The sequence below is a fragment of the Etheostoma spectabile genome, chromosome 17, assembly GCF_008692095.1.
Source record: "Etheostoma spectabile isolate EspeVRDwgs_2016 chromosome 17, UIUC_Espe_1.0, whole genome shotgun sequence".
Lineage (NCBI taxonomy): Eukaryota > Metazoa > Chordata > Actinopteri > Perciformes > Percidae > Etheostoma > Etheostoma spectabile.
In genome coordinates, this window is record NC_045749.1 from 10,634,319 (window position 1) to 10,659,086 (window position 24,768).

At 39.8% G+C, this 24,768-nt stretch overlaps 1 protein-coding gene across 13 annotated transcripts in view; it reads right to left on the reverse strand.

The window, feature by feature from the left end:
• The window catches only part of LOC116705547 (protocadherin-15), a 207,455-nt gene that overhangs the window by 153,134 nt on the left and 29,553 nt on the right, over positions 1-24,768 (reverse strand). For 2 of the 13 annotated variants that reach the window (XM_032541807.1, XM_032541804.1), the window contains exon 1: positions 11,665-11,914. The exons of the other annotated variants lie outside the window; for them this stretch is intronic. The gene's annotated coding sequence lies outside the window, so the exon portion shown is untranslated. Of the gene's footprint in view, positions 1-11,664; positions 11,915-24,768 lie in introns of those variants that run through there. 13 annotated transcript variants of the gene reach the window in all.

A 24,768-nucleotide genomic window follows, 5' to 3' on the forward strand; every position in this document is an offset into this window, starting at 1 on the left:
GGATGGATAGTGCAATAGTGTTTGCTGTAGAGCTAGACTAATAAATCAGCCAGCCTGTCCAATATTAGGTTATTGCAGATCTATTGTAACATTTCTAAATGTGGAGCAATAAGTAAAAATTAACTGCAACAGAGAAATGCCAAACAAGGGTGCGTTTATGTTTTTTTATTTTTTTATTATTGTTGGCCAATATATTGTTAAGGGATTGTTTTACCCCAGTATTGAGTTTGTGGTACCACAACTTTGCAAATGCTTGCCAGTGGAAGAGTTCAGAGGACCTACTCATGAGTGGATTACTATACTACGCATTGTCATCTGCCAATTGCCTGCAATGCAGACCAATAAACTGATGAATATGTTCTATCTGGTCATCCAAGGTCGGGACAACCACTCAATCCATTTCACAAATCTATATCTGGCAAATGCATAATGCTGTATGGATTTGCAAGATAGCCTCTGAGATTAGACATCTAAAATCTTTGATTTATTTCTTATGTAAAGAAGTTGAAGATACGCTATGGGTTCAACCAGAATATGCAAAATAAAACCTACAGTTCTCCTTTTAAGAGTCTGCTTAAGTGGTATGTATGCCACCACACAATGCAATCCACTCACCTCTGTAACTTCCCTTGACTGCTTCAAATGCATCAATGGATTCTTTAATAGCTGGTAAAATACAGTGTGTACTCATTTGTATTGAAATGGGTCTTTTATGTGCCAACAAAGCCCTATACGTTACATTCAGCTGAATATGTGTCACAGTGATTATTCAAAAATGCAGTTAAAGCCCAGTAAGTCACTACATGGAAGTTTAAACCCAAAAGAGTATCTCTGACCTCAGTCCCTTGTTCTCAAGACACACTGAATCATCCGGATAGAATAGTATACATCAGAAAACAGATGATTAGAATAAGACAGACCAACATCTAAAATTCTAGTAAGGAAGCTATCAAATGGTTAGAAAGAAATATTTTAGTTTGTTGGGTCTAGTGTAGCAATGGTACCAGACACTGAACGAGGTTTAGGCAGAAGGGTAAAGGTTATTAGGCAGGGCTTAATGTGAGCTGGAACACGCCGGAACATATTCCAGCACCTCCAACGTTGGATATTAATGCTGCTTATGCACCTGTCATTAGCGGGGATGATGATGACCCTACACGGGGAAAGAGATGAAGATGACAACGGGATGGTGGATGGGCACTTTGAATCTGCAAGAGATTGTGATGGCGATGAAGCAGGTACATTTGTCAGGGACACTCACAGTCAACAGTCAAGGAGTACTAAAGTACACAAAGCGTAGGTTTTTTAAGTCAGAGAAGCTGCGCAGGAAATGTAATTGTTTTTGTTCCGTTACCTCCAACCCCCGTTTTGAGTCGCTGGATCCACCCCTCCTCTATGCTCTGGGACCTCCCACTTTACAAATTAAGCACTGATGTTAGGTAATAGGACAGGTAATGGATGGATACCTTTTGGTACAACGTAAGCAATTTAAATGTGACAATCTTTCGATAGAGCAGTTTATATTTAAGTTGAGGATTAGTGTGGTTAATGTCAGAGTAAGAATATGTGAAGATGGTTTATCAAGTCATATAATAATAATAATAATAATAATAATAATAATAATAATAATAATAATAATGTATACTTTATTAGTCCCGAAAGGGGAAATCACAATTTACACTCTGTTATTACGGTCTGAATTACACACACATGCTCAGTGCCTTTTACATGCACTAAATGGAGAGATGTCAGAGTGGGGGGGCTGCCCATGGAAAGGCGCCCCGAGCAGTTAGAGGTTTGGTGCCTTGCTCAAAAGCACCTTGGTAGTGCCCAGGAGGTGAACTGGCACCTGTCCAGCTACCAGTCCACCACCAAACTTTGGTCTGGTTCCCAACCCAACTCCCTACAGACTGAGCTTCTGCCACCCCATTCTGCACTTGGACAAGACAGCCAGGTTTAGCTTGAAGCCGAGTTGAAAATTCAACAAGGTCTTGGCCCAATCTCTTTTTTTCACTCAGGCACGCCACTGCATGTGAACGGGCAGTCCTTGCCTGCTGCAAAACACATTTGGAGGCAATACAATGTTTTTGAATCACAGGGTTTCTGCGATAAAGTCTGTGGAGATGCTCACTCCAGATAATTTTCTGTTAAACCACTCACTGCCTTTATGTTGTACAACAAACTAATAATTTACATATAATATATTTTATACAATACATTATATTTCATATTTTATTTTATACAATATTTATACAATAAATTACATGTTGAAATATGGACTATATAGTAGTTGTGCTCATTTATAGTTTATGAGCTCATGCCAAAGTTGACTAAAAAGACGAATAAAAAAATTATCTTTTGGAAATTAATGTTATAGCCTTAATTAAAAAAAATTGGGAAAATCCAACCTATAAAAGGACCCCAATTTTCTTTGTGAAGGAATAATGTATCGTAAATAAATAATGTTCTTCGTTAAAATACAAGAGACATAAGTATACACGTCCCTATGTTAAATTCCCATAAGGGCAGGCAGATTTTTATTTTTAAAGGCCAGTAATTTCATGGATCCAGGATACTATACATCCTGATAAAGTTCCCTTGGCCTTTGGAATTGAAATAGCCCCACATAACCACCTACATGTACATGAGCTTATTTCGATTTCCACAGATAGCACGTGTTTGATCTGAAGCAATAAATTAACAACCTAATTGAAGTTATGGAATTAAATCAAATCTAAGCAAAGTCGCGGGTGGTTAAATATACTAAATGCTATGGTATGAGTTACATGTGTCGTGTACCAGACTGTAATTGTAAAAAACACAACTGAGTATAACTTTCAGAAAGTTCGGGGCACACACTGCTGTCTCCACTGCAGAGTACCACAGGGTTTAAAGCATGGCTTAAGGGAATTTCTGACAGACACTACAGATGTAATGCCAGCTCCCCTCTGGTCAACAGCTCACAGTTGGAACACACCCAGTCTGACTAAATTCACAAAATTCTAATAAAAAATGTAAATGCCCTAAATTCAACTTTCAAAAATGTTTTTTATTGCTTTGGCTCAGCATAGAGTGAAGCATGGATCAAACATTCTTTTTTTTCTTTTTAAATAAACTTCTCATTACAAAGTAAAGTAATAATTTGTCAAAGGCCAAGGCATACTTATTTATTCTCCAAGACAGATTCAGCTGGTTATCTCGTGGCATTTCCACTAAATGCCTTTCAAGGGAGGAAAAAACAACAGATGACTAGCTAGTTACAATATGTGATATGTGACCTACAGTTAATTAAAAAGAAATCCCATGCTTCACTGACTTTACTGCTTGGCTTCTGTACAATACCTCTATCTCCTGTAAGCTTATTAAGGCTGACTTATTTTCCAAACTCACCTTATGCTTAGTTCTTAAGAAAATCCATACTGCAGTTGTATTGTAGCCTTGAGATATTACCTCTGTTTAGGCTCTCAATCTGGAACCGCAAAGGTGAGATGAGGGCTTGAACAAAGAACTGACAACACAATGAAACTGGCACTGATGGACTGAATATAGAACGATCAAACCGCATGATGTATTTCAATACTTAATTAGTTTTCCTTACATAAAGTGTCATGCAAAACTCACGACGAACTGATATTTGAAAGTAATAAGGACAGCTGTAGCAGGGTTAAAAATTAGAAAGAGCAACAAGAGGACAAAGATGCAGCCAATCTAAGATTGATGGGGGAGAAATAAATTATCCACAACTCAAGAAATGTGTGATTGTATTAAATAGATACATTGAAACAACATAAGTCATTCCCCTGATTCAGAGATCAGATCATCTGTCAATCGCCTGTCCCTCCCCTGTGTCTTTGACTCCATGCTCATTGCAGCCTGTTATACTGTACTGTTGTAATGGTTCCCATTCGCACATGAAATTCCACTACAGGTGGCAGAGTTTACTACCTCTGATATCTGACACTGAGCTGCTGATCTGATAATGGTGTTCTCACTGTGCAGTATAGTACGTGCCCTTCTCCACATGGAAACGAGGAGAGAGAAGGTAGTAAATCATTATATAGGCTTGAAACCCACTGCATCTCCTCTGAATCTCCGAGAGATCATCACTGGAAATTGAAACACCAGGAAGAAAGTGAAAAGGAGGAAAACACATTTCACAATTGCTCCAGTTTTCTCACAAAACACTTGGGCCCAAATCCTTTCAGGCATCACTACCCACAAGTCTCTTATCAAATAATATTAAAAGATGTACATTGTGCATATGAATAAAATGATATTTGCAGAATAAGTTATGACAGTAATGCACTGAAGGGTAATTTTTTTTCCTATGATGAAATCCCATTTGTATAACTCTGTCATAACCTGGTTTACAGAGTGAAGACATTATGAAAGAGAGCTCTGAGAGCAAAAATACTGAAGCACTTACTCTATTTCAAAATACCAAATTCAAGCCTTATCTATAGTGCTAACTTGTAACCATGCACCTAATTAATTCCTTGACCTTGTAATCTTGCCTTTATTTTGGGGGTGAATTTCTGGCGTTTCACAGTGTTTAACAGGACCTCACAATATCTAACAAAATGTGAAAAATTTATCAAATGACCATGTGTATGAGAAAGCAATCGTTAGTCTACCAAACCCATAGATAATTCCCTTCAGTTCTATAGAGCTTTATATCATTCAGCTCATTGTTTTGGTTTTCTGGCATCAACTTTACAGTTTCAGTTCAATCTCACTGCTCTTATCAGTGTCTTTAAAAACATTAGCTATTACAACGTAATAATACATCAATACTGTGGGTACATCTTGTTGTGCGGGCCCCAAGAGAGCTGTTTAGCTTTAAACAACTCCCCTGACCTAAACTTCTCATTTCATGATTCAAAAGATACTCCCCCAGGATAAAAGCAACATGATTGAGTCATACTGTTTAAAATGAACACCATTTAAAAAAGGTAAGGTGGACAACATTCTATGTTTTTCTAACTACCAACAATTGCCCTTAAAAGGACCAACACAAACAATGACTGAATATACTGACAAGTATTGCCTGTGTAGACAAAGCCTGACATACTGTAGCTTATTCCTCTGCTGATGTGTGGTGTTGCCTGGCCAGAGTGGCAAGGAAGGTGGTAGGTGGGCAGACTCAAACACTGTATGTTTCCAGAGGTGATTATTTAATTTACAGTGGTCTGCAGTACACGGATAATTAAACAATCAAACAAACAAACAAACAAACAAAATATTGCATTAAACTAGTAGCAACGCTAACAAAAGGCACGTGTTCCTAGCAGCATAGCCTCACCTCTTCCCCCACTGGGAGCACAAATCCAACTGTAGGGTGGTCAAATAGGGTAGTCAATTCACACGCAACTGCTTCAGCCCATACCATTCTGATGCAGATTGATTTACTCCATAACATTAATGCCTAGAAATCTCTTATCATATGGAACTCAGTTACCAGTTCACTCCTCTCCCACTGACTGCAAAACAGGTCAGGGTTAGTCACACATTTTTGTATAATAACCAAAAACAACCAAAATAAACATTCCTATAAAGAAAGAAAACCCTCTACTTGGTTTGGCCCGGTGATGTCATCCATGACCACTCTATTCCTATAAAAGGCCGGGCCCTCCCCAAACAATAGTCCTGCATGGTGGAACTGAACAAAGGAACAAACAATTGTACGTAGTATAACAGGAAAACCATTAAACCATGTTTAAATTGGCAACCTAATAAAATGGAACTGAAACTAACGTATGACTGTGTGTCTACTTACTATGGCTAATTACCTGTATGGCATAAGTGGTGAGCAAACCCACTTTGTCACAGGAAAACTGAAAACTATTAAAAACTCATCAATGTGGCACAATTCCACTGAGTTGTACGTCCCTTCAATACAAAAAACATTGGCGCTGCTTATTTTGAGTAAAAAGAAAAAAAAAGTACATGTTCCGCTGCTGGACTAACTCACTTGTGCACCAAAGAGGTATCTGAAAATAGTCTCCAAAAATGCACAATTTACTCTTGTTTGCTTAAAATTACTAATATGATTTTTTTGTTTTAAATTGAAGCATTTATTTTGGACTGCTGGCCCAACATACTGTTTTGAAGCTAAAATCAAGATGTTGGTATTATAATCTATGGAATCAATTAACACCATCTATGTCATGCTAGCTTGTTGGCAAACGGGCTAAATAACACTCCAAAGTTAGGGTAATTTTTTGGCAAGTGAAAAACTGGCATGGCCATTTTAAAAGTGTCCTTTGACCTCTAACTTCAAGATGTCGAAATGAAAATGAGTTATATGGGTGGATAGCCACAAGTTCTCCTCATGCAGTACAATGTGTTATTTTCACCTATTTTAAAATTGTTTATTCAAATATTTTTGAAATATCTTGGAAATGCATAAATTGGATTTGGCTAGAAAGCTAGCACACTTGTAGATTAAATTACCCCAATTGTAATAATTTGTGATGCAGTGCCCCATAGTAGCCATTTCATTTCTTTAAACTTGACCTCACTGTATAAAATGACCTATTGTGACCTCTAGGAGAATCAAAGCCTCATTAAACTTTAAAACCATAAACTAGAGGCTGAGGGCATTCAGAGGATACAGTATATATTGATAATATGATGGGGGGGGTTGTTCTTATCAGATTTAAAGATTAAAGGGTTAAAGATTAACATCTACTGTATAAGGCTCTAATGGTAATTGTTAGTAATGACCATAGAGCATTGCCAACCTTAACCTTTAACTGGCAATGGCTTATGTTACACATTTTTAGCGATACCAAAAAGCCTTAATTTGGACCATTTTTAAACTCCCAAAATTGTGTTCTGCTTCAATGCTCAAGGGCTGCAAAATTAGTGCAGTCTTATTTGTTTTAGCACCAGAATGCATTTTGTGTAAACCGCTGATAGAACAGACAAGATTAGATCATTAGTCAGCCGTGGGATTGTTGCAGCCCTTGTTAATTACCATTTTATCTCACACACTCATACACATCTGCCTGGTGTAATCACATGCAACAAAGAGGTGAGGACTAAATGAATGCAAACTGCTCACCCAAAGCCATGCAAGAATGAGGTGCCTTGAGCTGTGTAACTGTGGACTGCTGAGGATTGTATTTCAATATTGAAAGACAATGCTTAGGAGGAAGAACACAAAAAGACATCCAGTTCTCTAACAAGCTGCTCCATCTGAAATAACCTGCCACATCTAGTGGAAGCCAACCACCCGGTGAAATGGTTAGTCTGCTTTTGACTTCCACCTGTGTGAGACACACCAGGAAGGCTTTTCTCTTCATCCTTTGGTATGAAAAAGACACTGCATCACTCTTCTTCTCCTCACTTCAGTTACCGGAGTACTTTATAACCTTTTTAGTTCACCCTATTAATACTTAAAGAGAAGATCGCCTTGAGCGTCCTGTCTTCAATTATGACAGTAAAAATGGCATACCTTTTGCCACTCCTGAAGACTTAATATCAATCAGGCAACAACCACCAAAGCTGAAGTGCAGAAGTACCTTAATATCTAACTCATCTGATGGTCACGAAACAAGTGCCCCAAGAAAACCCAAACTAGAGAGTTCAAGTTCTTAATGTTAATTTCACCCCGTTTTAAGAACGTCTTGGGCATTTAGAAAAAAATGATTGTATAAACCCAATTCCAAGTTTTAAAACTTCCACAAACCTAACATGTCAAAGATACAACATTCATTTTTTGTACTCTTTGTTGCATTTTTATGACAGGGCGGCTAAGCCAACATGGAAAAAGTTTTCAATCACTCTTAGTCCATCAACAGAAAATTAATCAGCAACTATTTGGATAACTGATTAATCATCATAAGCCCCTTAAAAAGGGAAAAAGAATTCAAGCAAAATGCCAAACATCTTTAGTTCCAGCTTCTCAATTGTGAGAATTTGCTTTTTTTCCTTCAACTTTTGAAATAATTAATTGAACTTTTGTGGGTTTTAAACAAAAAGTTATTTGAGGACAGAACCTTGGGCTTTGGGACATTGCTGTGTGTATTTTGATGTGCACTAGGATGAAAATAATTGTTACTTGCACCATGTATGTATGTGTCTTCACCATGAAGATACATTTTATTATATAGTAAATTCAAATAAGAACATCTGCTACCTCTTAAGATGTTGTGCCTCAGAACTTGCCACATCATTAGTCAAAACAACAGAAAAACTTTTGACAGTTACGTGCTAATTGCCAAGGTGTACAAAAGAAGTATGGCACACATGCGTACACTAGGTTAAAATACAGAACAAAGGCCAATTGATGTTGATTGTCAAACATGCAGGGGCAAATGTCTAATTACACACCATCGGTACAGCATTGCCTGTTAATTAAGATACCTTTAAAGCATCTATATTACCTCATCTAAACTACCTGTGGATTATACTGTAAATGTAAAGTCATTAGCTCATCTGCTGCAAGTCTTTACTAGTGATTTTGGTTTTACAATGGTATTTAGCTGAAATGGACAATTGGAAAGCATTGGTCAAGAGCAATGTTGAAGTAACGGTAGAGAACACATTTTGACGTGTCATAGAAAGCACAGGAACAACAAGGGCACTTACAGTAATGTAGAGCTAGCTTGCTTTTTTCATGATTACAGGGTATTAGGGCTGTTAGAATTTGTAGCGCCCCCATCCATAGTTATGTTTAGCGATAAGGGTTGGTATGAGGAAGAAAGTGAAGTTGGAAATGAGCAAAATTGGAGCCAAGGGCAACAAAAGTGATGTAGGACTTATACAGGACCTTGTGTTATCCTCTCAGACTGTCAGTTGAGTGAAAATGGTTTGGATTTCCCAAAAGCAAGGAAGAGCAGATTAAGCTGGTCTGCAAAATATGTCAGCGGTTGGTACCAACCAGGACAGGAAACTCAATAAAACTTTCCTATCACCTGAACAGGTAACGTCCCAGCAACCGCACCAAGAGTTTAAAAAAGGGACTCATGCTGGCCAGAGTGATCACACACACAGCCTGCACGTTATAAGTAGTAGTGTTAATTTGTCTGCTGTTAACAGCGCTAGCATTTGTAGCAGTCTTTTGCAAAATTAAAAGAAATGTAGCCAAAACTGACTGCTCACTTAATTGGCACTTGTTGATTTTCCAGACACAAAAAAGGAAAACGTAATTGTAAGATGAATCTGTATGAAGAAAATTGCACGTTTTTTTTTTTTTTTGCCAGTTCTCAACAAAAACATTGTGCTGAATATTTCAAAGGCATTTCTTTTATTTAATATGGTAATAAACTTATATATTATATTGTTAAGTCTCATTTAACTTCTGGTTTCTTCCAGCTTCAGTCAGTATGTACTTTGAATGGGCAGTACCAGCAGAAAATGATAATGTGATAAATATTGATAGGATCACATTTTTTGCCATATCACCCAGCCCTACAGCGTCCTACGACAGTGTGTGGCATATTGAAAATGTGCTCTTCATGTGTATAGTGCTAACACTGTGACCTTAAGCATAAAAAATACAGGTTTCAAAGCTATACGTGACTGAAGTTTCAATGTTAATTTAGTAAGGCTCATTATTATAGGTGACTATTATAATTGCTATCTTTAACTTGCAAGCAAATGACTACATGCCTCTAATTTATCTCAGACACATGTGGGGTCCCAAAACACCACCAGAACTGCCCACAGGACTCACCTATCGTTCTGTTCAGGTTAGTTGGTGTCAAAGACGTTGGAAGTATTGACCAAACTTTGTTTTTTTGTTGTTTAATTTTTCATATTTCCTTGGAACATAAATAATATATGTTTTCATAGCATATTTATGGGATTGTCAGATTGTCTTGGCATGTGCACTTTTTTTATTAATATAAAGAGTTTTAAGTTTTCCTGATTGATATGAGCAGAGCTTTCCATAAGCGTCGACTGTCGGCCAAACAGCCTCATTTCAGTCTAGCCGCTACTAGATTGCATTCAATAATAAAATTGTTTTGATGAACAAGTTGTGTTTCACTATGGATGAACATTTTACAAACACTAAGCTCTGGCTTCAAAGCAATTTGAGTGACGAGACGCGAGTCTGTCTGTCTGTCAGTCTGTTCTGTTCTCAACTGAGACGTTGCGTGTCCTGCCGAGCAAAGAACAGTAAATTGTCTTCAGTGTTTTGATTACGAAAAGAACTGATGACAAAACAATTTAAGAATGGCATGGGATACTTTGTAAAACGCCATAAAATACCAGTGGCAGCAACTTGAACTTGATGATTGCACAGTAAGTATTATCAAGTCCTTTTAAAATGCTGCATTTTCCCTATAGGCTACAGTACAAAACAAAATAATGGCTCAAGGCCACGCAAACATATTTTCTCTATCTGTGATAGTTCCGAGGCACTTAAATGACGCACGGAAAACACACACTTAAAACAGGCAATGTTGTCAAAATTCAGTTTTATAAATAAAACATGATGTCATAGAACTCCCTGTAGTAGCGTAATATGAGTGCATTTATGTTTCTAGTAATATAAAAACATTGATTAACCATCAGTGGCATGTCTTGATAAACCTTACATTGAAGGAGTCAATAAACAGTTAGCTAATAAATAAGGTGTATTCTAAGTTTTGATCTGCCAGAATTAGTTGTGGCTTTAAAAAGCTATTTCCAGACTATGAGGGCTAAAACACAAAGCCTAAATGTTTTTTACAATAATTCACTGCAATACATTTACAATCAGGTATCTGCAAACTCATTAAAATATGAAATGATTAAGATGAGTGTATAGGGTGAAATAGCGTCATTGGTACGTGACAGAGGCCACCAAATTCGGGCTTTTGCGGCCCAAGTTTCTGGCCGCATGCCCCCCAGACCCCCCTCCACACACGTCCCTGGTTGGTGATGTCAATAACCTCCAATACCAGGAGACATGGGCTTTTACTTTTAAAGTGAATAAACTGTGCAGTGATTTAAGCTTTGAACCCGGTTTCTAATATCTAAAATGAGTTGCCAATTAACATGTATTTTAATGTGCACCATGAGTGAATGAAGTTTTGAGGAGGCACGTTGCCTCCTGCTGCGCGACACTCACACTCGCAGCGGAAGTTAGTGCATGTTAGGCGTGTACTCGATAACAGGCTCTTATTAATATGCATATGAAAAGAGATCAAAAAGTCAATTTAAAAAAAGAAATGCAGCTGTCGACACTCAGCCGGTGAACCCACACACTTGTCAAGGTTTCCTCGCTAAACGGAATTCGGGTCTCATCTAAAGCTCATGGAAATACCCTATAAAAAAACAGCCAGCGTTAGCCTGTGCATAATGTGTCAAACAAATAACTGCATTTAACAGTCAACCACAGACATTGATGGGACAGTTTAACATCCATATAATCCAAAGTGAACGCTGATGCGCTCAGTCTGTTTGAAAACTTCACCTTCCAGAGATTAGCTGTCCGCAGAGCAGAGCTGAGGTGACCGACTGCGTCTCGCAACGGATCAACTATTCATTTCACAGCGGGGAATCGACATGATACGGTGATAATATTGGCGACATAAGCCTCCTTGGTCAAATAGACAATTACGCAGTGAGAACAGCAATCATGTGTGCGTACCGTAACGCCCATGTGGTAATAAATGTGCCCGAAAACACAACGACTGTCGTCCACAAAACAACAAAATAACGTCTTACCATGTTTTGGCCCCAGAGGCACGTAACAACAGTCGCTTTTCTACGGGAAAACGAGTCCCAAATAGCGACTGGCGGGGCAGCTACTACAGCCTTCTCTCACTGGCACATCGGCGCTCTGCTACTGCCCCAGTGTTAGCCCGACACAGCAACACTTCACCTTCACTTCACCAGTGGGGTGTATCCTGGGTCTAATGCGAGCTAACTGCAAGGAGCAGCCCATGTCATCTCTCTCTCTCTCTCTCTCTCTCTCTCTCTCTCTCTCTCTCTCTCTCTCTCTCTCTCTCTCTCTCTCTCTCTCTCTCTCTCTCTCTCTCTCTCTCTCTCTCTCTCTCTCTCTGACGTGTAAACCAGGTAATCGTATTACTCCGGTCAGTAGGTGATTCCGGCAAAAGCTCCGTTACCACTCCTCCCACCTATCTGCTGGATAGGTATACAGGTATACATCGCCTGAGATAGATAGGCTACATCCTACTCAATAGGATTTCTTTCCTATGTAATAAAGAAGTAGAGAAAGAAAAGTCACCAACACACTCGTGAAGTTCAAACTAATCCATAATTTATGCTATGTCAATCCTACTCTCTCACCAAGGTGGACATGACGTTTATATTGCTACTATCACTTTTCATTATGGTTCAGAGTTAAATCCATTTGTTTGGTCTGTCTGCACCAATTGGAGTGGAGCTGAAAAATATTACCACTAGAGGCAGCTAGCTATGATTCACCTGTCACTTTGCAACAATCACTGGCCTTTTCTTCCCTCCAGCTTAACCAACAACAAAGCCTCTCATCAATATACTCTAATTAGTTGTTGTACTGAGTAAGTCCCAACTAAAGGTTGCAGGGAACATTCAATATCAAGAACACGAGACACAGCAAGTGGTCTTGTTCACAAAGGACATATTGGCGGTAACATTTCAGACAATTCTCCTGACTATATAAAATTACCTTTCTAAAACGCCACACACCCACAGAAGGAGTCATTAACCATCAACCATTGTAGATGTTATGAAAACCACTAAACGTAAAAATGTGACACAAGTTTAAATGTACATAGCCTCCGGAGGTGACAGGAAAATAAAAAAAATAAAAAAATAAAAAAAACGTACACTTTTGCGTGATCTTAACTTTGTTTTGCAAGATCTCGAGTTTTATTAGAGAGATTAGATTTTCTTTCCTGCCCACAGACATTGACAGTGCCCTTGCGCTTGGACGCCCTGTTTTTTTTTTTGTAAATAAAATGAACATCCTCTCCAGCACAGCACCAAAAATGCGTCACACACTAACTAGCAACATCTGTGGTATGTAGTGGAAAATTACCAAGCTAGGAAAACACAGATAAGCTAACTGCTTCACATCACAGGGAAGAACGGTTAACATTTAGAATAAAAGAAGAAGAAAAGACTGAAACAACTTAAGGGATAGCTTAATCTGCTGCCACATTAGCTAAATATAACAAGTACCAACTGACAATGCCTCTGACTACTGTAATGGCAACCACCGTAATAAAAATAACACAATGTGCTGCAGCGAATTCTGAAGTAACTTGTGTAATTAACCTACGTAACAAATGTAGACGTAACTAACGTAGCTGCAACTACACAGTCTTTGTAGCATGAGGAACAGTGCATAAAACGTACTGTGATAACGTGCACCAGACACAAACTTCCTCCGCGTTGATGTCATGAGGCGGGGGGAACAGGGAAGGAAAACACCCTTGACCAAAAAGAGCTTGTTAGGACTTTCGGTGTGAATGAAGGGTTTGGCTGTAAGGTGGTTGTGCTCCCGTCCACTCTAATGGAGAGGCAGGATTGTAAAACTGACAGCGCACATAAATCCCTCACTCTCTTAGCTGACATCAGGGCGAGGAGAAGTGCCGTTTTTAGTGACAACATCCTGAGAGACGCTTGTGCCAGAGGCTCAAAGGAGGTTTGCCCAAGGCTCAGAGAACCAGGGCAAAGTCCCACTGGGGGGTGAGAGAGCGCTTGGCGGGTTTCAGTTGTCTGATCCCTTTTAAAAAACGTTTCACCAGGGGGTGCACAAAAAACTGTCCTCTCCCCATAGCCTTCGTGGCAAGATGAGATGGCTACTGCATAGGCTTTGCCTATAGACAGAGCCCTATCATTATAATAATGTTTGGAGATAAGTTAACACGAGGGGCAGGGGGCACGATGTGGGATCTGCACCACTAGAATGACAGACAGATTCTCCTCCTTAATGCGTTTCAGGAGTCGAGGGATCAGAGGGAGAAGGCGTCAACATTGAGGGATGGAATGTGCCGTGCGTTCAAGGAAAACCACAGTGCACACTGTGTTCTCCTGTGAGGCGAACAGATCCACTTACGCATTCCCAAACCTGTTCCACAGCCTCCACCACTTGTGGTGATTAGAGTCGAGGTGATGATGGAACCACCTCTGGATTTTCCTCATATGGAGGAGACACAGGGGGACTACGGCGTGACTCACAGACATCATGCCCAGGAGATGCATCACATCTGTCGCGTGTGGCGTGGTGTGTGACAGTAGAGAGTTCAGTGCATCCCACCTTGACGCTGACAGCTTGGCTCTCATGACTAATCTATGTCCTAGTGTCTGCTGGTGCTGCAGAACTTCCATAGTTTGGAGCGCAGCCTCTTCTCAAGAGGGGGCCAAAATGAGCAAATTGTCCAGATAGAAAAGGACTCTCATGCCTTTTTTGCGCTACAACTGAAGTGCCTTCTCCATGCACTTGCAGCCGATTGCACTGAAAATGGGCCCCCTGAAAAAAGAAGCGTAGGAATCTCCTGTGTCTGGGAATAATTTGGATATGAATGAATGCGTCTTTCAGATCCACAGACATAAACCACTCATGGTGATGTACACTTTCCAACAAGTGCTTGACCGTCAGCATATGGAATGGACGCTCCATAATGCACCGGTTGAATCCCGTCAATGCCACTGTCACTGCTACTTGCCAGGTGGATCGGGGGGTGGGTTGAACCAATTGGGTCTCATGGTCTTCCGGCTCCAAGAAGCCTGTTGGCTAGATGTTGCACTGGGCCACAATCTGCCACGCCATGATCCTCGACAGCGCCACTGTGGATGCTTATGGCGGCTCTTGGACTTACACATCCTTACTCAAGAGGCCATGAGCAGGGGCTGGAAGTTCAGCAGGGGACGCTATGCCTCTCTGGTCTGCAGCCTTCTTAATGATGTCCGGCAGATCTAGGAAGAGAGCCCCGTCCTGTGGCAGAGGGAAAGACCATTGAAGCAGTGCCTCTGGCCGTTCAGAGATGGGGAGAGATGCAGCGGGAGGGCATTAATAACTGTCTTGAGGTCCAGTCCTCCCATAGATAAGGAGGGAAATTCAGTGAGTGAGCTGTCATCTGAGGGAGATGAGTCAACGGGCTTGTGCCCGTCAAAGACGTCCTCTCCCGGCAGATTCAGGGTGTCAACAATATCCCGTCGTCCACCCAGCTGCCATCCCCATCACAGTTGACCTGAAGAATCAGAAAAGCTTCTGCCTGCCAATCAAGCTCTTTAGATGGGAGGAGGCCTGGGGGTGAGTGCCATGCTGGCGTGAGCAGCACCGAGGCAGGATTTGAAGCAGTAGTGGAGATCCGACGGTAGGATGTAGCTAGTCCAGCAGCCAGTACAGAGGTGAATACTGCTGGAGGTAGCAGTCTTCATACTGCTAGCTGAAGAAAAACTGGGAGCTGAACAACGGGTCCACTAACGTAATATACAGTATCTGTGGACGTAATTGAGGCCCGTGCTGGTTGCAAGGCCGGGAAAGAAAATCTTCACAACTGCACAAGCGCAAAGGGATAAACCAACAGCAACAGCCTTAGAGGGCTTAGCCTATACAAAATAGAAAACTGAAGTTCAGGCACAGATTTTAATCAACAGCAGCACTTTAGAGTTCTGGTTAACCTGCCAAATGTTCACAAAAAGATCCCAAAAAAAACACACGTGAGCACACAAGGCAACACCATGGGGATGTTTAGCAGGTCAGGGGGTTAGTAGGATTCATCCTACAAATTTTTTACGGCAATCCATCTAATAGTTGTTGAGATATGTCCAAAATACAAAGTGGAGGGCTGACCTGTTGTCATTACCATGGCTATTAAGCATGCCTTAAAAAGAAAAGAAAAAAACATACCTTGACAATATTTACCAAAATCCACTTTTATGTAATTAATAGTGTTACGTAATCCAGTTTAAAAACATGACAACTAATGATGGTGAAAGGTTATCTGAGGCCCGAATACCTCGAAAAAAAAAAAGGTTGAGAACCACTGTTCACTGAATGAATGTGCTTAGATTCTTTTCACCATCTCTTTATTATATTCGGTATATTCAGGACCATATTTTCATTAGAGAGCATCTCACGTCAGTATGTGTTTGAGACCGGCAGAGGCAACAAGCCTTTTTGAAAGAATGTAGCTTTTCATGTCATTCTTGATGGGTGATGTGTAATGTCAAAGACATGCAGCATATTTCAAAATGATATATCCGAAAGAGTAGCTACGTTTCCATACACATAACATTCAGATTTTTGCCATTATTCCAAAAAGATGATATTTTGACTAAGTCGTTTACATGGCTAATGAACGTTAATATTACATTAATATTCCCATTTCCATGTAGCCGTGCAACATACGATTTTTTCAAAGTTTACCAGGGGTGGCGGACTTGTTTCACTGTGCAAACACAGCGTCCCGCTTTCATTCCTTAAATCAGCTTTGTGAAAAGGCTGGCGTGTGCGCATATCCAAAAACCTGTTGATATCCCAGTCTTTGATAATGTTTAAAAGTAGTTGTTTGTTTGTGTACAGCAACCATAACAAAGCACTGAGCAGACCATAAACCGTAAACAAGCAAGAGACTATAAACTGTGATAAAAACCCTGATTGAGAGGCATAATTCAAATGCGCTGTATACATGGCCAAAAAATGTCTCTAAAACCTGAATAATACCAGAATGTCCCACGTCTTAATGGAAAAATTCTATTTTCGGAAAAGGGATATAAGAATACTCAACTGGAATATGCTGTTAACATAAACTGTATCAAATTTGGAATATTATCATATTTGGAATAATACTCATTGTTAGGATGCAAGACGAAGCAAGATAATTGCATATTTAATTCCTTAATCATTCACACTAAAAATGTAAACAAAAATGTGTCTAAAAATAGCCCTCTAACTAGCATGCATAGGCCCTGGATGAGAATCAAGAGCTAATCCGGGTTAAGTCATCACTACCTCCCCTTGTCTTAGCTTGTTTTTGGTATGAGAAAGTCTTTGAGAAGAAGCTCTCGAATAATTAGCCCCTGCCACAGTACTAATTCTCTCTCTCATCTTGTCTCTGTTGCTGCAGAGAAAATAAGGGCCAGGGGTTCAGGCAGGAGTGAAGACACTACACAGAGGAGATTGATTAAGGGAAATGCTGCTTTTGGGCTCTTGTCTCTTAGCAAGAAATCACCAAACAGACATCATAGCTATATGTGTCTTTGTATTAAAGCGTTATCTGGGAATGTATGTGATCTTTTAATCAGTGAAAATGAGAAAGGAATAATAAAGATTTAAGATTTTTTTTGAATAACTGCAGGCACTTGTCTTATAACTAGAAATAAACAGGCCTTTCCCTCTTCATTATTCTTTTATTAATTATATCATTCTTCAAATATCTGCAGTGTGTGCCCACCCAAATAATGTTTATATAAGGAGGATGGAAACTGCTTTTTTTTGTATTAGAAAGGATCCTTTTTAGTAGCAGTGGAGTAATACATAATTCAACTTTATTGTCCAAGCTTTCTTTCTGTAAAACTAATTATGCAGTCACAAAATACGCTTCGGTTGACTTTGAGATACCATGTATTCTTCTGAGAATGCTCAGTCATTTTTGCCTTTTTCTGGTACAACTAGGGAAGCCTGAGGGTTCCTTTATAAATGCTGCACACTTCTTATTTGTATTCAGTTGAGAGTTCAATCACTAAGCAGGCAAGTCTTCTTCAGGGAAAATAATTTCTATTAGTGATGTCGCATTAATACAGCACCTTCAGTCATTTCTTTAAAGCTCAACAAACTGATTTCCTCCGCAGATGTGGACTTCCTGCAGTGACAGACAGCAATGGTTTAATTATTCTCGATGAATGCCTTCTTGTCTCTTGTCTTGTTTTTGGGTGGAAAATGCATTGTTTACCCATTGAATTTTGCTGAGCCATTAAATTGATTCTTGGGGTCATTAAAACGTTTGAATACGACTCTTTTTCAAAGAGCGACTGATGTTTTCAGACGTTCAGGGTAATTTATGGCACACCATCCGTAGCATTATGTAGCAATATCAATTTATTTCACCAAATGTGAGATTCAAACAACCATCAACACTGACCTGGAAAGGAAGTGCAAGTGAACCAATACTTTCACCCTTTTTGAGAATGAGTCAACTGGTGGTGTGGGCTCTTTGAATAAATGGCAGAATAAATCATTCAGGAGGTTTGTTTCAAGGAGAGTGTTGAGGGACGCCTTCTTTCTATAATCATTTCCTCACATTGCTTTGCCTTATTAAGGTGAGCTCTTAAAGCTTATTGTCAACAAATTAATTAAAGCAGTGACCAGTTCCTCTTATAATAACGAGAGAGAGAAATCAAGAGCAGGAAGATACTGGCACTACAACAAAAAGCAAGCTTTATCTTGGATATGGTTTTTCACTCAGGACAAATTGAACAATTCTTCTTGTTGAAGCATCATTTTTCTGGACTGTGTCTATCCACTCAGCTGTTCAGTCCCAAAATCCTCTGCCTGTGAGCTCCCTGGAGTCAATCCCACAACGCAAAACAGCTCATAGGCTCAAATCTTAGCCCTGCAGTTGAACAGAAATTTTAAACAAGCGGTGTATTTGTTATTCTCTGAATTTAAAAAGATTGATGTTGTTAGTAAAAGATTAACAAAAATGTATTGTCTGTACTGCGCCAAACACCCCAGATTATAAAATGAGAAGATGGCTTCTAGATGTCCTGATGTGTGACACCATATGTGAAGAAAATCTAGGGTATGATAGGGATACCTTGCTTTCCCAAGCACAGCACGGTGCAATGACACATTCTCTCTCTTCCTCTCCCAGTACATATTCTGGAAGCATGTGAACTGGACTTCATAATGCATTCCCCAAAAGATCACCACCACTGCATTTAATGGCAGCATGGTGGCTCAGCGGTTAGTGCTTCTGCCTCACAGCAAGAATGTTTTGGGTTTGAATTCAGGTTAATCAGGACCTTTCTGTGTGTAGTTTGCATGTTCTCCCCATGTTTGTGTGAGTTTCCTCTGGGTGCTCCGGTTTCTTCTTTTAACCATAAAGACATGCATGCTAGGTAATTAGGACTACAGTTGGAAATTAGCCGACTGGCTAACACTGGTGCATTTACAGAAATGTTGATTAATGTGCATTGTCCTACTCAAATAAATAATCTACTGAAAAGGCATGCGCACCACATTGTAGACAGAAAATATAGACATATTTCTCTACAATTTTAGAGCTAGAACTTTAGAACTCTTCTCTGCACAGGGTCCACAACTGATACCAAAGAAATACCAGAGCTTGAAACAATATTTCCACAACAATTAAATACTTCTGCACACTTTAATAATGAGATGATGTGTGTGTGTGTGTGTGTGTGTGTGTGTGTGTGTGTGTGTGTGTGTGTGTGTGGTGAGGTCATTAGCTGCCCATGGTTCCACAAGGTGGGGAGAAGTCACACAAAGTGAAGTATTTGATGCTGTCCATGGTGCTGAAAGAGAGCCTGCTCTGAGTCTTCATTAGCCAATTGTCTCTCTAACATATTATTGTTATGAATTAGGTTGATTTAAGAAAACTAAAATAAGGCCAGGTAATGCACTTGACAAGTAAATATGTGTCAAGTCAAGCTATTTAAAGGAACACGCCGACTTATTGGGACTTTAGCTTATTCGCCGTATCCCCCAGAGTTAGACAAGTTGATACATACCCGTCCCCGGCATTAGCTTAGCCTAGCAAAGATCCTGCAGGTAACTAGTTCCAACTAGCTACTGCTCCGAATAAGTGACAAAATAACGCCAACTTGTTCCGATGTCCATGTTGCAATTTGTATAGTCCCAGTGGGTGCAAATCACAAGATCGCAAGAGACACAGCCATATTCTAATCGCAAACTACCTGGGAAATATATTCTCAGAAAGGCGAAGCACTACTTCTGCTGCTTGGGTGGAGTGATTTGCTCGCTGGAGCTGAGACACCCAGTCACGGAGCAGATAGTTTGCCTGGAGTTTGCTCAGAGTTGGAGTGATAGAGTCAACAATTACTAGATACTAAAAGCATGTTTTACAATCATGGGTGTTCACTGTATTGTAAAGAGCTGTAACAATAAATAGGGGAGACCAGGTAATGCCAGGTGATCCACTGCGGCTACGGTAAGTGTTCCATTATGTTTTTAGAGGACTAGTAACGTTAGCTTCCCCGTACTTTTTGACACGCGTCCTTGGCGGGGCAGCCAGAGCTTATTTGCAGCTCAAGTTGGTGGTGGTGTGTACGTACGGTTACCTGCAGGATCTTTGCAAGGCTAAGCTAATGCTGGGGGCGTCAGACAGAGTAACAGCACACACAGGGATGAGAAGGTTACCTATCAACTTGTCTAACTCTGGAGAATACAGTGAATAAGCTAACGTCCCAATAAGTCGGCGTGTTCTTTTAAAAAGGATGGTGGGTAGTTACTTCAGGTGGTGGAATTGCCAAAAGGTGGTTTCAGATAGCCTCCATGGTTGAGTGAGCCACCCTTTCAAGAAAAGGAAATAAACAAAGACACACCGGGGCATTAAAAAAAAACACACTGTTCTGCTCAGGATGCTTGTTTCTCTGTGTTTAACTTTGGCTCATTCTCACTGCAGGCTTTACACTAGCAGCCCCCACCTGACCCACTATAAAAATTGAAATTGGCTCTGTGCAAATGGAAATGCTTAAGGGAGTCTGAGTCGAATAAGTGTCAAGGGACATTCATAGTTTGGCACTGACAGCTTGTGTGATATTGAGAGGTCAGAGCAACTGAGACAGCAGGCAAGCAAGAGGGAGAGAGCGAGAGGGAGGTCAGAAACAGACAAGACAGTGTGTGTTGAGAGAGAAGTCAAAGATCCCCTTGGTGTGAGAAGGCTTTCTGTGTTGTAAATCTTTGAGCGATGGAACTGTAAAGTATCAATAGGGATATAAAGGTACATCAGGTCTATCATCTAACATCTCTTTTTTTGCCACTTGGGGGCAGCGGAAACCAGCTGTGAACACAACATTGACATAGTGTGAAATTTACACATCCAGCAGTTACAGCGCAATATTAACATTTTATGTTGGTGTTTCCAGCTACATGGCAAATTTAAAGTTCCTCTTCTTTTAGCTCTTTTTTTACCCACTACAACTCCTGAGGAAATATCTGTCTCTTTAGCTGCTAAATGCTCCACTATGTTGCTAACTGGAAAGGTAGCTTACAGTGGGTCTATCTGAGATTTTGTCCTAACAAAAAGTGATTTATGAGAGCAGAAAACAGAAAACCAAATCTATGAGCTCAAAGATGCTAAAATGCTTCAAAGAGCTTATTGGAACGCCAGAGGGGATTATTATGCGAGTTTGTCACACGAGTACAAGTACTCATGTGATTCATTGGTAGGAGAAAAATAATTAATGGTTATTTCTGCAATACTCTATTCTGTAATGCTTACTTTCAGTTGCCCTACAGCTGTGTGAGAGCAGATACATATACTTATGAGACATGATTTCTTTGGGTTGCTCAGGTGAGCATAGAAGCTAAATGGGGACCAAAGTTCTAACACCAGACCTGTTACTTGGCATCCCAGTAGCTATACAAACCAACACTGAAGGTTGTAATGAAAATGTTTCATCTTACTGTTTTTACCCCCTTCCTGATTTTCCTTCTTCTCTTCAGAGTGCACCTTGGCAACCTTGGGGAGAAAGCTTTGACAGCTACCACAGGTTATTACTTTTATGACCAGGGGCAACCAAACTCTAGAGTCCATTAGCATCTAAAAGAGCAGTTGACTTCTATAACTGGCTAGCAGAGACTTTCAACATTAAAAGTAGGCGGAATTGAATTAAGTACTTATTATCCATCAAAACTTGACAGTTTGGGCAAACTAGCCTCAATTAAGTTCCAAAATGAGGGCTTTGTATGTGCCTTGCCAGCAGGGACGTCACTAGGATTGAAGGACTGGGGGGCTTAGCCCCCAGGCTATGCAAAACCTTCTCTTGCAAAATCTTACTTACTGTACAAATGTTACTCTAATGTTACCTTTTAGATACATCAAAGCTCTATGGGGGGGTACTTACTTAGGCCAGACTGTGTTCCTGCTGAGTTCCTGTAAATGCTATCTTTCTGCTTGTGGAAATGTCTAATAAAATACCATACATATTTTCTCTCCCTATTAGATAATTTGCAGGTAAAAATAAGATTATTTAATTAAACTAATTACTGTTGCTGCACAGTAGAATAGTTGAATCAGTGTCAGGTCAACATCCAAAATGTCATGTCCAGCAGAAATAAGTAAAACATACAAATAACAGTACTATATTAAGCATACAATAAATAGCCATTGTAAGTAGCCATACTTTATCATGTAAGGTGTTAATGAGGATCCTATTTAAAGTAGCTGCTTTCTGAATTTAATAACCTGATGGCGGAGGAATAAAAGCACCAATGATTACTATATGTATGAATGTATGCTCATGTGTAGCCTAGCCTACAACATCTACATACTTATTTAGTGTATTACAGCATATGAATAATACATATCATGAAATAATTAAGCTTAGGCTATGCCTTAGTGCCTAGACCTGACAACAAAACATGGGTCACCATATGATATGATTTTTTCTTTTAGAAGTTTTATTACAGAAAGTCTACGAATGAGTCTATGAATAGATCTATGAAATATTGTGTTAATTATGGATGGATGGAATTATAGTGAAAATAAGTTATTACTGGAAACCCCTTCCCCAAAGACCCTTGGAGGTCCCTGGACCCCACTTTGAGAACCGTTGATGTAGACCGTCTCTCTCTCTTTCTCTCTCTCTCTCTCTCAACAGTGACACTCTCAAATATAGTTTCCAGTGACAACAATCTGTGGGGCTGATATTGTTTTCAATACTCTAGAGATCGCATGCTATCATAGCATGATTCGCTACGAGATGAGATGAATCCTGCATCTACTTGCAACGCACCGTTCTGGAAGCTGCCAGTTTACAGGACAGTGTATCATCTTCATAGCCATAAACTCTGTTTAACTTTCCAGCTTGCTGTTTCTAAATATGAATTTGGATAATGTTAGTGATAGTGCGAGGCTTGCTAAAGATGCATTTCTGGTGAGTAATCGGCAAAAACGTTTAATTTTTCAGATTTTATGCTTTATTTTAATGCCAACAGGCATTCTTCTCTCTTCAGTCACTCTCTCCCTCACTCGTCCAGATATCGTTATGTGCACGTGGTGGCTCGTTGAGCCTCCGTCACTGCCACGCTGACAGTTTGTGAAATATAAATAAACCAGACAGACGCAACACAAACAGATGTATGGTGAAGGAAGACTGATTTAAAGTAGTGAATGATACAGAATACACTCGAAAAAATTTATTATTTTTCTAAATATTAGGAACATTTTGGGGTAGCTTTAGCCCCTTAAAATAGGCCTAATGATGTCCCTGACTGCCAGGACAAAACAAGACTGTGAAGATGTATTGTATTACATCCAAAGGATTGTAGAAGACATAGGTCTTCTAGAAACCTTAGCACAAAAGTTGTTTTTTCTTTCTGGCATTCTATAAAAAAATTACATGAAATAAATTCTTGCCTAAATTCATGATTACAAAATTACCTTTTTTATTTTTAAATAAATATAATTACAAATGTACAAGATACAGTTTCATGCTGTTCTGCTATGGATAAGGTGACTAAACTTTTTTACAAAAAAAATGATTTTAATTTGTGCAACTACAGAGCTTTACGGCACCTGGGCAACTTTTGAATCTTTCTTTTTCTCACTTTTACATCATTTATTCTCCATCTCATCCTTATTCTGTAAGTCCTGTTCACCCTTTATCTTGTTCTCTTTTGCACTGTTTCCTTGTGTCTGGCACTACAGATAAGATGCAGGAGATAAAGGCTGAGATGCTATCATGTGATAAGACAGAGATATGGCCAAGATAAAGTAATAGCAGCTACAGAGAGAAAGGGAGGAAGAACCCAAGCTATAAAACTCCCCTTCACTAAAAATGCCCTTGACCTGTGTGCCCAGGAAGCACACAGTTAAATCTGCCTTCCTGTTAGTGTTTATATCTTAGACAAAAAGACTGCTGTGTCAAATGGGCCTTGACAAATCAAAAGAAAACTCCAGATGAACAGATTCAGCCAAATGTGCTTAGTTTACATTGTTCTCCATCTAGACTTTATTCAGGCCATTTTATTTCCACCAGAGTAATAGCTGTGCCTCTCACAGGCACACACCTCATCTATAAAATCAGCTATCATTTCCACCTGTGAACACCCAGTGGCAACTGCATCTTCATTTCTGCGCTCAATTCTTTCTTTTGTATGTGTGTGTGTGTGTGTGATGATCAGACATTTATAAATGCCTTTTACAAAGGCGAACAGACAGAGGTGACGTGACATAGATTGGATTTGAAGGTGTGGTGGAGTGGGCAGTTTTTTTGAGAGCTCCATAGCCGCAATATCTAGAATACACTGGAGGCAGAACAGGGCCGGAGACAGACAGCTGTCAGGCGAAGAGAAAATGAAGTGCATTAGAATTTGGCCCTAATCATAGCTTTGGGCTTAGAAGCAGAGACTCCATTTTTTTACTCGTGAGATATGGCGTCTCTTGAATATACCCTTTCACCACAGACACACCGGCTTTTTGACGAGTGGACACGGTAAAGCACGCTACATTCTTTTCAGTATTACTTGAAAACATTTTTCCTTTCATCTAAAAAGACCTGTGAATGCAACTCGTTCAATTATTTTGTGTGTGTGTATGATAGTTAACTACAGTAACAAACTTAACCCTTGTGTGGTGTTCATATTTTTGTTACACAGCCAATGTT